The sequence below is a fragment of the Mustela nivalis genome, assembly GCF_964662115.1.
Source record: "Mustela nivalis genome assembly, chromosome: 6".
Classification (NCBI taxonomy): Eukaryota; Metazoa; Chordata; class Mammalia; order Carnivora; family Mustelidae; genus Mustela; species Mustela nivalis.
The window spans coordinates 79,792,877-79,806,195 of record NC_139025.1 but is presented as its reverse complement, the minus strand read 5'-3'; the positions used below and the strand labels follow the sequence as shown (position 1 = coordinate 79,806,195).

Genomic DNA, 13,319 nt, shown 5'->3' with positions numbered 1-13,319 from the left:
TATTCACTTGAACTACTTATTTATTGTCTGTCTCCCCTCAACATGCTTGTGTACACACACATACACACACATGCTTGGATGTAAATTGCATGAACACATAGACTTTGTAGCTTTCTTTTATACCATTGTATCTGCCATGTATAAAGCAGACATTCTGGAATATTTATTGGGCAAGTGGTTAGGTTGACCTGCAGAACAAGAAGTATGAGATTTGTCTGTCAGGTTTGATAATCGTATGACATTATCACAGAGGGCATGGAACCAGAGTCTTTCCATCACTAAAATTAGTAGTAGTAATAATCATAAGAAGGAGAAGGAGGAAAGATCTAAGTAAATTATTATTGATAAAGTGAGGTGTTTACAGGATGTTAGGAAGAGGCTTTTTCTTGGAAATTTAATTGCTTTCTGTCCTTGGATGAGTCATGTATGCTCTTTGGAATGGAAAATCTGGTCCTTGCATGTTAATTTAAGAAAGATAAACTAAGGTCAGTAGAAACACCCTAGTCCAAAAGGGATAAAATTCATAACATTAGAGTTTCTACTTGCAGAACACATTTAAAATAAGAATGTATGTTTTTGTTTGCATCTTCACATTTATATGGTGGGATGGATGAAAAGGCTATAGATATTTACTGGTTCAAGTCAGTGAATATTAGATTTGGTCCTGCCACATGAACAGGACAGTCCTTGTGTGTTATTCGAGTTTATTGAATATTCATAAAGGCACCATTTGGTGATTCTAGATATTGATTTTTTTGGCTTTTTATACTCATCCAGCGTGATTCATTTCAAATCTTGGTACTGCCATGGAGCTTTTCCAGACCACTGTAGTATGAGATGTTCTCTCTATTTCTCTGACATCCTGTAGCAATAACTGATAATTAAATGTGTCCTGTCTTGGGCTATTTTTGCTTTCTTGAACTCTTACTTTGGGTTTTTTTTGTTTTGATTGTTTGGGGCTATTATTTAAAATTTAAGACTTGTGTCTCATCTCTCCAACTAGATTTTTAAGGCAGAGAGGATGCTTTAAACTTTTTTAATGCTCCATAGTTTGTGGTAATACAGATTTTGCCTGACTAGCGATTCCAGAAAGTAGTACCACACCCCAATGCCCCATCTCAGCTTCTCTGTTCTCAGGTGGGATATATACATAGGTGTTTTTGCAAAAACTGAACCTCTTTCCCACAGTCTCTGTGAATATTGATCCGGGGTGATGCTGTTGCTACCTGGGACATAAACATATTTCTTGTTACTCTGCCATCAGAGATAAATCATTGGACATAATGAACTAGAGTTAAGACTACCAAGTTCTTAAGGTTCTCAGATAAAATGAAAAACACATTTGTTTTGGTGGTTTGTTGATATTGTTTCTGTGAGCCACAGCAAATAGTGATTACTCTGTTTACAATGAATAGATAAAAGGCCTTCTCTTTTTCATTATTATGTTAGGCAAGAGTGCAGGTAATTTTATCTCTTGTAAAGATTACTTAATTCACCTTGGTGGAGAAGAAGGGATGATGTAAAGCTAAAACCTGTTCTTCAAGAACCAGGTCTTTGTGGCCCTGTATGTTGCTGGGCTGTTTTGTAATTCATTAAATCCTTTAGCAAAACAGATGGCATTGAAAGAGGCACGTGGACAGAAAGAAAATTCTTGGCCACAAAGAGATGTAGCTACAAACCCAATTCAATAATGAATTTGGATGTGAGAAGGATTTTTTTTTTTTTTTTAAGAAAAGGATCTTTGGTAAATAAATAAGAATACCATAGATTCCAGAAGGGATAGTAACAGTCCTCTGTAGCAATAACAGAAACAATCAGGATCTAAATCTAATTAGTTTCTCATTTTAGTACAAGGTTTTCAATTGCAGGCTGGGTTGCACAGTGTACTCCGGATGGAGCTTGTAATTTTCCCCTTGAAATATTGCTCAAGCTGTTCTTCAGAGACTCCACAATGTTCTACCTGGTCCTTCATGATTATCCAATTATGTGCATCCTTTTCCGTACGATTCAAAGCGTTCTCCATAAACTCTTTCCTGATTTTTGACCATAACAAGTTTTCTTCATTCAGTTCCTGTAGCCCTTGCTGCATATACTTTTCATTTAAATCTTAACATATCCAGTAGTTTTAGTGCATTTCCAAATAGAAGGTGGTGTTGACTAAAGCAGATGGTAAGTACTTTGCAAGGCCCAAGAACTGTATGGCTGCAGCATGTACTGATGGGGTATGGGAGACATCCCAGCAGGGCCCAAAGAGACAAATTTTAAAGTCTGACAAACTTAGATCTGAAACGTGTTTCCTCTTTTGACTAGATGATTGTATGACTGTACTGGTTTCCTATGGTGATGGTAACAAAATGTCGCAGAGTGGATGGCTAACAACAGACATGTGTGCTGTCACAGTTCCAGAGGCTAGAACTGAAATCAAGGTGTTGGCAGAGCCATTCCTTGCCCCTTCTAACTTCTGATGGCTCCAGGCTTGTGTCTGCACCTCTCCAATTTTTACCTTCGTGATTGCATTGCCTCCTCTTTTTCTGTGTGTCTTCTCCTCTGTGTGTATGTGTTCCAAACTCTCTCTGCTTCTTTTAAAAAAAAAAAAAAGATGTATTCATTCATCTTAGAGAGAGAGAAAGAAAGAGAACAAGAGAGAGTGTGCACTTTTGCACATGCACAACATGGGGGAGAGGCAAAGAGAGAGAATCCCCAAGCAGACTCCTTGCCCAGTGCAGAGTCTACCTGGGGCTTGATCCTACGACCCCTGAGGTCATGACTTGAGTTGAAGCCAAGAGTCAGACACTTAACCAACTGAGCTACCAGGTGCCCCTAAACTCCCTCTATTTCTTTCTTATGAGTGTACATGTGATTCCGTGTAGAGGTCATTTGGATAATCCAGGATACGCTCCTCTTCTCAAGATCCTTATGTTAATTATATATTTTTCCATATAAGGTAACACTCATAGGTTCTAGAAGTTAGGACATGCATGTATCTTTTTAGGGGCCACTACTCAACTGGTTATACCATAACCCTAAGGAGATTTCATTTTTATGAGCTACATTTTCTCATCAGTAAGATGAGGACAATGACCTTCCATCATCATGGTTAAATATATTTTTGATATTAAACCACGTTTTGCAGGGTCCCGTAAATGGGAAATAGCATTTCTCTAATGGACAACTCATTGCTATTGTAATGAATTCAGGCCCTGCAACACCTTGTCCCTGGGGTTGGTGGGGGCTGTTCATCAAGAAATCCATTTAGTTATCAGATGACATCAACCATGCTGCCACCCCCAGCCACCACCATCACATCCTGCTTCAAGTGCCTTTGGTGATACCTATCTTCTCAACTTCATGGCAAGCCACCACTGCCCATGCCCAGTTCCATGCCAAGGGCCCTGCTTCCTGGTACCCCCGCATTTGCCAGCAATATATTCCACAGCCATATCTACTTTTCACTATTCTCAGATTATTATTTTGAGGAGCTGCGTGTGTGCTACCATGGAGACTAGGTGCTGCCACTGTGGTGTAGCCAAGTTACTCAACTCTCAAGGTGCCAAAGTTGTACTGTGTTCCTTGTAGTCTTGCATGTGCACAAACTACCCTGCACCCTTGCCCAAATGGGGCTTCCTTTTCTTTCTCTGATTTAATATAAATACCTCTTTAATAGACAAGTACCATATATATGAGTCCATGTACAGTTAGGTCAAGACACAACTCAAAGGAGCGGTATCATGGATTATCATACCCCATTAACAAACAACGTACTGTCATGGACTAAGCCAGTTTGTCTGAATTACTACTCTTAAGGGGTTCTTATCTCCATTGGGCAAATAGACAGATAACGTCACAAGTTTGCTGGACATGTATGAACCCAATGATGGGTAGAACTAAGACTCCGGCTAGAATACTCCATTCCTCTCTTTCTCTTACACCTTCTCGCCTTCCCATTCTTCCACTTCCACCACTCACAAACACACAAAGACACTTTGTACAGCATCTACAATATGATAGGTGCTCAATAAATATAAGACTTTTTCTATCCTATACCCACAGTGCTTTTGCATTCATTAGTCAATAAATATGTTTTTACTAGTGAATATATAAATCTCTATTCTGTACAAAAAATGGAAATATCCCTCGTAAAATTGCAGTCACTTAAACTGGGCCTCTGACGCTTGGGTGGCTCAGTTGGTTAAGCAACTGCCTTTAGCTCAAGTCATGATCCCAAGGTCCTAGAATCAGGTCCTGGGATCTAGCTCCACATTGGGCTCCCTGCTCAGTGGGGAGCCTGCTTCTCCCTATCCCTCTGCTGCTCTGCCTGCTTGTGTCTCTTACTCTCTCTGTCAAAAAAACAAATAAAGTCTTAAAAAAAAAAACTGGGCCTCTGACTTCTGACTTCAATCTCTACTTCTGTTAATTATATGGTTATTAATAATAAGCCCCAAATATAGATCTTTGTACAGTCATATGTAATTATGTAATAAGTAATAGTTCACATGCCATTTAAAATTCTTACTTCCTAGACACTTGCTTTGCAGCATTGCTAGTTGTGGTGAACTCTTTTACCTATAATAGGGAAAGGTCTCTAACTTTTAAGTTGTAAACCCAGGAAAGGATCTTGCTAATTCTATAATAATATTTACCTAGTGATTTTCTCCAGGGAAAAACATGTTTTGTTTTTTTTTTGTTTTTTTAACATAACTTTCAGATGACAAAATGTTCAGTTTGGCAACTATTCAGATAGTAATTTTGATCCTTGTTTTATACATGAGAACCTAAAGACCTAGAAAATAGTGACTTGCTCACATCAATATAAAAGCATTATGCAGCAAAACCTGATGCAAAGTTGGGATCATTTCAGAAGCAGTGTGCCAAGTTTCCAAGCATTTATTGTAATTTTTGTTTCATGGACCAATAATCAGCTCTTACCCCTGAAATCACTGTGGAATGACACACTCCAGGTCTAGTAGGGGCCAAGGGAATTAAAGTAATTATGATGTAAACATGTTGGTATTTATGCTAATGCTTGCTAGAAAATGCAACCTATAGTAGATGGATTGACATAAGGCCTTATACCCAGTGCGTTCTCATTAAACATGTGAAGGCTGAAAATGCGAGAAGGCTGGCAAATTTGTGGGAAAAAAACAACTTGAAAATGTTAGTTAAGTGGCCGACTGAGAAGTAGAGGAAGGGATGGAAGAATAAAAAAGGCTGTTTAATTAGGGAAAAACTTGGAAGACTTGATCTAGGTATGTGGGAAATGGGAATGAGATTGTTTCTCTACCTTCATCACATTCCTTTTACACCTCATGGCATTTTGCTTCACATTAGAGCATTGTCTGTTTTCTCTCGCTGATAAGATGTTAAGAGAAAATTGATAGAATTCTTTATCATCGTGGGTTTTTGTAGGACCTAATCCAAAAGCATTGGTGTCATTAGTAGATGTGTCTACTAAGGCAGCCAGTAGAAAGAAGATAGGTTTGAACTCCTTCCCCTACTTGCTATGTGATCTGGGAAAAGTTTCTTTTCCTTAGTGTTTATCCTCATCTCTAGTATGAGAAATAATAATATCAGCAGTGTTGTTAGGAGATTTAGATGAGATAGTTTATATAACAGTACTTGGTGAAGCACAGGCTAGTACATATGTTATGTAAATAATGTTTTTTTTTTTTTTTCTTCACTGTCTCTCACTTGCTGCATTAGACCTGTCTTCTTGTTGGAAAAAGAATATAATCAAGGCGGGGCACCTGGGTGGCTCAGTGCATTAAAGCCTCTGCCTACGGCTCAGGTCATGATGCCAGGGTCCTGGGATGGAGCCCCACATCGGGCTCTCTGCTCAGCAGGGAGCCTGCTTCCCTTCCCCTCTTTCTGTCTGCCTCTCTGCCTACTTGTGATCTCTGTCAAATAAATAAATAAATAAATAAATAAAATCTTAAAAATAAAAAGAATATAATCAAGGAAATCAGCAACTTCAGCCTCCTTTCTAATTTAAATCATATGTGATACTATGTATATATCTACATGTATCCATATATGTGTGGATGTGTATGTATATGTATGCTATTCATATCTGTGTTTCTTCATTGTTGAAAAATTGGGTACGGCTGACAGTGATTTCCATCACTGGGGCTTTCTCATGATACCAGATTTGGTTGAGAAGTGGAGACTACATCAGCCTTTGTAACTGAACAGGAAAATGATGTTCTGAAGACAATGCCTTAAACCCTGAGTCCTACCTCAGCCAGGAACCAGGCAGTGAGAAGCAAGAATGATCAGATTCATGGCCTCAGTCTAAGTGAGTGAATGCTGGGATCAGAGAAGGGAGACAACTCGGCAAGGCCCACATCCAGCCTAGAGGATAACCTTAGAAGAGTTAACATTAGGTATGAAATGAGCTGGATTATGGGGAGCAAGTCCAGAGCAAGAGGAAGGTATCAGGCTACCTCAAGACTTTCTGTAAGACCACCTACTGATCCAAACCCATAATTTTGTATTATTTGCTGTTGATAGGCTATGCAGGTAGTAAAGTAATGCTTTCTTGGTTATCGTCTATAGCAATGATACCAAAGAAAGCACAGAACAGTTACCATTATCCAGTATCCAAGGTTTGAATGGCATGGTTAAAAATTGTCCCATAGCTGGTAGACACTCCGGCCAGAGGAAGTAGTCCTGTTCCTGGGCTCTATCCATTTACCTTCACCAACACACTGGAAAGCCATGTAGGATGATTCCCAAATAAACCCCTTCTGCTACTCTGTCTTCTGGGTTGCTTTAAAATTTTCTTTGCGGGGGGGCGCCTGGGTGGCTCAGTGGGTTAAAGCCTCTGCCTTCAGCTCGGGTCATGATCCCGGGGTCCTGGGATTGAGCCCCTCATCGGGCTCTCTGCTCAGCGGGGAGCCTGCTTCCTCCTCTCTCTCTGCCTGCCTCTCTGCCTACTTGTGATTTCTCTCTGTCAAATAAATAAAATATTAAAAAAAAAAAAAGAATTTTCTTTAGGATATGATAGCTTTCCTAGATTTTCCTTTCTGTCCACCCTTGCTTGAACTCTTGAGGTCTCTGGGTTCAGAAAGTTTGTCGTTGCCAAATTCCTTATCACCATAATTTGTTAGTTTAGGTAAAGAGCCCAATTTTTCTGAAATCTGTGGTGTGCCAGGTAGGAGGCAGGGGAGCTATCTGCCTGGTGGGAAATATTTTATTACTGTCTTGGTTGAGAATTGTCAATGCATGGCAATGATAAAAAGTAAGTCAACTTTTAGTTGGATATATTATTGTTTTTCTAAAATTATCTACAGCAGCACACCCTCTTATTTTCTGAACCTCAAGGAGAGTCCTCCCACCTTGGAACACCATTGTCAAAACTGAAAGACTTTTGGAAATATTGCTCCAAAGTATTTTTTTTTTTTTTTTTGGTGGGAGTGATAGTAAGAAAGATATGGCCTTTATGTTTTGAATTTTTTCTGAGAATTTTAAAAAATCAAGATACTTAAGCCTGTTCAGTTATATATTTATAAGTATTTGTGGAGTCCTATTATATCAAGGACCTGTAGTAGGTGTTAGATTTACAGTGATGGGTAAAGCCTGCTCCATGCATACAAGCAACTCAGACATCCAAACATCTTCCAGATTCTCCAGAAGCTAGTTATTTATTTATTTTTTAAAATATTTATCAAATACCTTCTATGCCATGTACTGTACCAGATATTGGAGATAGTTTGATATAGAAATACTTGACTATCATGATGTAGCTTCCAATCTCCCATCGATACTTAACCTTTCTTATTTATATAAATAAAGTTATAAAGGCGCCTGTGGCTCAGTTGTTAAATGTCTGCCTTCAGCTCAAGTTATGATCCCAGGGTGCTGGGATCCAGCCCCGCATTGGGCTCCCTGCTCAGCATGAAGTTGCTTGCCCCTCTCCTATTCCACGTGCTTCTGTTCCCTCTCTCACTGTGTCTCTCTCTGTCAAATAAATAAATAAAATCTTTTAAAAAATATAAATAAATAGGGGCGCCTGGTGGCTCACTGGGTTAAATCCCCTGCCTTCGACTCAGGTCATGATCCCAGGGTCTTGGGATCGAGCCCCACATTGGACTCTCTGCTCAGTGGGGAGCCTGCTTCCTCCTCTCTCTCTCTGCCTGCCTCTCTCCTTACTTGTGATCTGTCAAATAAATAAAAATCTTTAAAAATAAACAAATAAATAAATAAATAGAATTACACAGACTTAGTCACCTACTAATTGCCTTCATGATTTTTCCTGTGTTGGTATATCAAAAGTATTATTATTTACTTCAGATTTTCCTTAAATTGACACACTCTTAAATTTAAAATCATTTTAAAAGAAAACACTTTATCTCTAAGTAGGTAAATAGCTATTCCTATAGCTTATAATAAATATGTGGCTTATAATAAATACAAGCCATGAATATAATGGAAACTGGATTAATTAATTCTAACACTATTTGTGGTCTGCCAGGACCTAGGTTAGCTTAAAAGAGTGATTAACAAAGATTATAGACACACTTTAATGAAGCTAAAATTTTTTCCTTGAACTCATCAGAAATACTGAGAAGGAAATAATGTTGTCATATGTGCCTTGGCATTATTTCATTCCTTATCCTGGTCCTCCTAACATGGTCTTATTACCTTCAGTAACCACATAGCATAGTTTCTAAGACCCTGTATGAAACTACTGGCTTACCTACTGGGCTCTGTGTGGAGAAATATTTTTGGTGGGGGGGGAAGTCTAGTATTGCTTAAAGAGGGATTATGAACCTAATTCCAGTTTGTTTTCTATTTCCTTAGTAATCTGTAAGCAGTGCACTTTTGCCGCATTTGTTGCCATCCTGATATCTTTTTGTTCATTTTCTTTTCTATTTACTGTTGAATGCAGAGTCCTGGATCACTTCACCACAGACTGACAGCCCGGAATCCTAAGGCAGACCCAGACTCCCAACAGTAAGGCATGGTCTTCTGTAATTCTGTGTCTTCCACATGGAATGATACTGTGATTTGATTAAGCTTGAATTTGGATGCTCATTCTTCTTAGGGAAGAAATATTCTTCTTAGGGAAATATTTCTTAGGGAAATATATTCTTTGTCATTTTGCCTGGACGTTTGCCTCATACTGGCTCTAGACACGGCTCAACTGAGTAGTCAGGTTGGGTTAGCGTTTCAGATTGGTGTCTTGAGTTGATATAGATCAAAATTCAAGTTTTATTATGATTTTAAAACCCTCTTTGCCAGTTTAGAAAAAACACAATAGAAGGAGAATAAAGACAAATAGTAGAAGCACTGCTTTAAGCATACCGTTTGAATAACAGTCTGGAATCCTAAGGAAGTCTGGGTCAGTTTGCTGTATGCCGTGTACCGAAAATGCTTTATGGAGTTATTTCAAAATTTTAATCAATGTAAAGTTGTGCTTTCAGTAACTAAATATATATACTGTAATGACCATGACTGGCAGCCAGTTGCTAGAGCAAGGAGAGATATATGATGTGTATAGAGCAAAATACTACTGATTTTGACCAAGTGATCGGAGAAAAATAAAACAAGTATGAAAGAAAGTCTGTTAAATGACTGGGACATGTGACTATTTTGCCTCATGAATATTTGAGGGAACAGGGTCAGAGCAGTAAGGAGTTCTGTCTGAACAGTGACAGAGGTATGGGGTGACTGGATGAATACTATGGTCATCGTGAACTTCTGCACAGACACTGTGAGACATCAGCAGGCTATCCTAGTGATTGTGTTGAAGTCATTACTGACTCTTGGTGCAATTTTAAGTCTCTTGGTTCCTATAAATGTGTATCCAAGTTTCTAGTATTTTTCAGTTTGATGCTTCCCCAGGATTCCCCTTTTCCTACATCACGTTTTCTCATTTCTCAAATCAGGTGCTGATATACTCCTTGGTAAAACTATAGCTCACTCGGTAATTCCTTAGTTATTTTCAGCTTATGTCTAAGCAATCTGTTGTAAAGACTGCTCTTCTGTTGGAGAGGACCTTTCACAATTTGTCTACTTTGTCTAGGAGGATCTGTACCGAGAGGTTAGTTCAAGGATAAAGTGTGGCTCACCATGGGATGGCAGTAGAGAGCAGCCTGGCAGACTGAAAATTTAGACCTGATTTTTGAGCCAGATTGAGGAGTGGGCCTAATGGGAAGAGCTAGCCAACCAAAGTAAGCTGCTTTGATTGTGTCCTTTGTATTTATTATGGAAGTGTCTTTCTGAAGAAGGGACATAGCTGTTAAGAAAAGTCCCTGATAGACACATCTGAGAGTGATAAATCAGGAGAAAGGGAGATCATTCCTATAATATACTAACTTCAGTTGATCAGAGGTCTGCCTCTCTCTTTCTCTCTCTCTCACACACACACCACCCCTGCATACTACATACATAGAGAGAAAGGGAGAGAGAGAAGGTGGAGGACGAGAGGAGAGAAGGGACATACATACTTTATCATTAGAAAGCAAGGCTAAGTGAGATCAAGGAGAAGCCAGAAGGCAGTTGTAACTGATCAAGAACCACTTGCAACAGCTAAGTTTTGAGGCCACATACCTTGACATTGTGTCTTCCATCCTTAAAGGTGTCAAAGTACAACTGGAATAGATAGGAGGGGGGCAGTTCTAGCATGCTACGCATTTGGTATTCACTGTTATGCAGAGAAATCAGGAAATGTTAATGACAGAAGGCATTTTCCAAAATCATAGCCCAGGAGATGACATGTATTACCCATAGTCTTTTAGTTTAACTAGAGGCAGTATTCAGATGGGAGGGTCACTTGTCCTACTTGTCCATAGCCTATCCTTTCCAAATTGGCAAGAACAGAGGAAATTTGATATTTTCTCCCAAATGTAAAAGATATTAAAAGAGTCTGAAATGCATTTGTACTAATTTACCTTAATTAATATTTTGGTCTATGAGAAAAAATTTGGACTACAAGGGAGTTTAGAATATCATCTCTGATTGTCTAGTAGGTTAACATGATAACCAATTGTTGTGTCACAGGATCACTCAGGAACTATATCCTTAGAAGATACTGCATCAGTCAAATATCACTGTCTTAGCTCCTATATTTTCCTAAATGGGAAGTCTGAAATAGGAGGACAAATGGTATAGTATTCTGTGTCCCAGTTTTTCTTACCTTCAAGGAAAATCTTTTATGAAAACCCAATGTGTAAAACAGTTAAAGTAAACATGGAAGAGATAGTGAGGATGATAGAAGAGGCCTGTTTTCCAACTATGCTATCCCTCTTCCTCTGAAATGGCCCTAGGACTGTACCAGAAGAATGTGGATGGTGGAAGAAATGGAGCTTTGTGGCCGAAGACAAGTGGAGTCCATCTTTAATAATCTGTGTGACACTGATATTGTTACTTGATTTCTCCTCAGTTTCAGCAGCCTCGTCTAAAAACTATGAATAGCATTGATATAATAAAGTTGTACAAAAGATTAAATGAGACATGTATAAAAAGGACTGATAGGCGAAGACTGGATCTTTTAAAGTTTTTTTGTTGTTGTTTTTGTTTTTTAAAGATTTTATTTATTTGTTTGACAGAGACACAATGAGAGAGGGAACACAGGCATGGGGAGTGGGAGAGGAAGAAGCAGGTTTCCCAGGGTCAGCCTGAGATAAAAAATAGTTTGCTAATATTGTTGGTGGCTTGGGAATATGGACAGTGGTGAGTGGAGGGGACAGACATTCAGTCCTTCATGGAAAGTTATGGTGGTCTCACTTGAGTCACACGACTTTGCAGTTCCTGTTCCTCACTTGCCATTTCCCCTTGGCCACTGTAGAGGCAGCTTTGGTTCCAGTCCAAACCTGGACCTGGAGAAGATTTGGAATTTACAGAGCCCAGTGGACCCTGAATAATACCACACCGTATCAGAGATTCAGCACCTGCTGGGCCAGGGAGGTTCCTGGGCCAAGACTCACCAAGGCCAGCCTTGGGAAAGATCTAATCACAAGTCAAATCAAACAATCATGCCTGAGTCCCCTGATGCACATTAACACAGTCTGAACCAGTGACTATCTCTAGCTGCTTTCCCACCAGGTCCCCAGGAAGTCTGCATATGAAACAGGGATCAGTTGGTACCAATGTTTACACCTCTTCATAAAGTATCAACTTAAATTTTTCATGCATTAGAGAATAGGGATTAATGCTCAAAAAGAAAGCTGCTCATAAAATAAAACTAATGTAATACGACTCTGAACAGATTTCAGAGACACGTCTTCCAGCCTGCCTGGGGTCCCTTGGAAGGAAAAGGTTTTCTCTGATTATCAGCAAACTATGGAAAACCATGACTACACTGCTAGAAACTCTCCAGTTTCTTTCTTTTTCTTTGACCCAGAAACTCTTTCTTCCTCTTGGTCCCTTAAAACCTCTATTAGTGACCATTTTGTGACAGTGGCTTTGTAATCTCCCAATTCTGGCTCTCGAGTGGGGGGAAAAAAGGGCTTATTGGCGAGCTCACAGGGTCTAGAAAGGCCGTTCCTTTCCCAGCTGGCCAGGAGTCCCGGAAGCCTGAGAAGGCTGTCCACAGGCTGTCTGGCAAGGGTAAAGGAAGAGGGGAGGAGGAGGCTTAATTCCTAGCTGGCTGGACCTCGGAAGGTGGCCTCCTTTCCCTTTGGCTCATGAAACAGAATAGAAGGCCAAGAATCCTGGCTTAGTTCCTGTCAGCTTGTCGCCTTGTTTGTGGGCTTGTGGAGTGAACTGAGTTCCGGAAGAAGTTTGAGCGCTGCCTAAGACAGGCTTACAACTGAGCCTTGAGGAAGACAGACCCTCCCTGTTGCCCCTGGGGTCAGAATCTCTTAGCCAGAAGCCTCTGTCCTTTCAGTTTAGAGGAGAAGTGGATTGAGGAGTAAATGGCCTAATTAGTTGTGGAATGTTTGCTTAATACATTAGGATCCTTTCTGTGTTCCCATGAAATTACCATAAACATAAACTACAAACACTTATTTTTAAGCATCCCAAACCTCATTGCATATATCAAAGGGTATATGACATTAACACTTAAATTTATGAATGTATTTTTTTGCAGCAAATGTTAAACATGACTCCAGAAATCATCTTAAAATATTATTCTTCTTGGAGAGACTGGTATGACCTCAATGATATGCTCATTTATGCAACATGACTCTAATAGACACAGGCTTTATTAAAATTACTCAGTATCTATCCAGCTTGCTCTATGCAAGAAGGCACTAAGTCTTTTTTTTTTTTTTTTAAGATTTTTTATTTATTTATTTGACAGAGAGAAATCACAAGTAGACGGAGAGGCAGGCAGAGAGAGAGAGAGGGAAGCAGGCTCCACGCTGAGCAGAGAG

General features: G+C 39.5%; 1 protein-coding gene across 2 annotated transcripts in view; it reads left to right on the top strand.

Annotated features, from left to right (window-relative positions):
* The window catches only part of SEMA6D (semaphorin 6D), a 573,864-nt gene that overhangs the window by 257,898 nt on the left and 302,647 nt on the right, over positions 1–13,319 (top strand). For both annotated transcript variants that reach the window (XM_082734880.1, XM_082734876.1), the window contains one exon: positions 8,888–8,952. The gene's annotated coding sequence lies outside the window, so the exon portion shown is untranslated. The remainder of the gene's footprint in view (positions 1–8,887; positions 8,953–13,319) is intronic.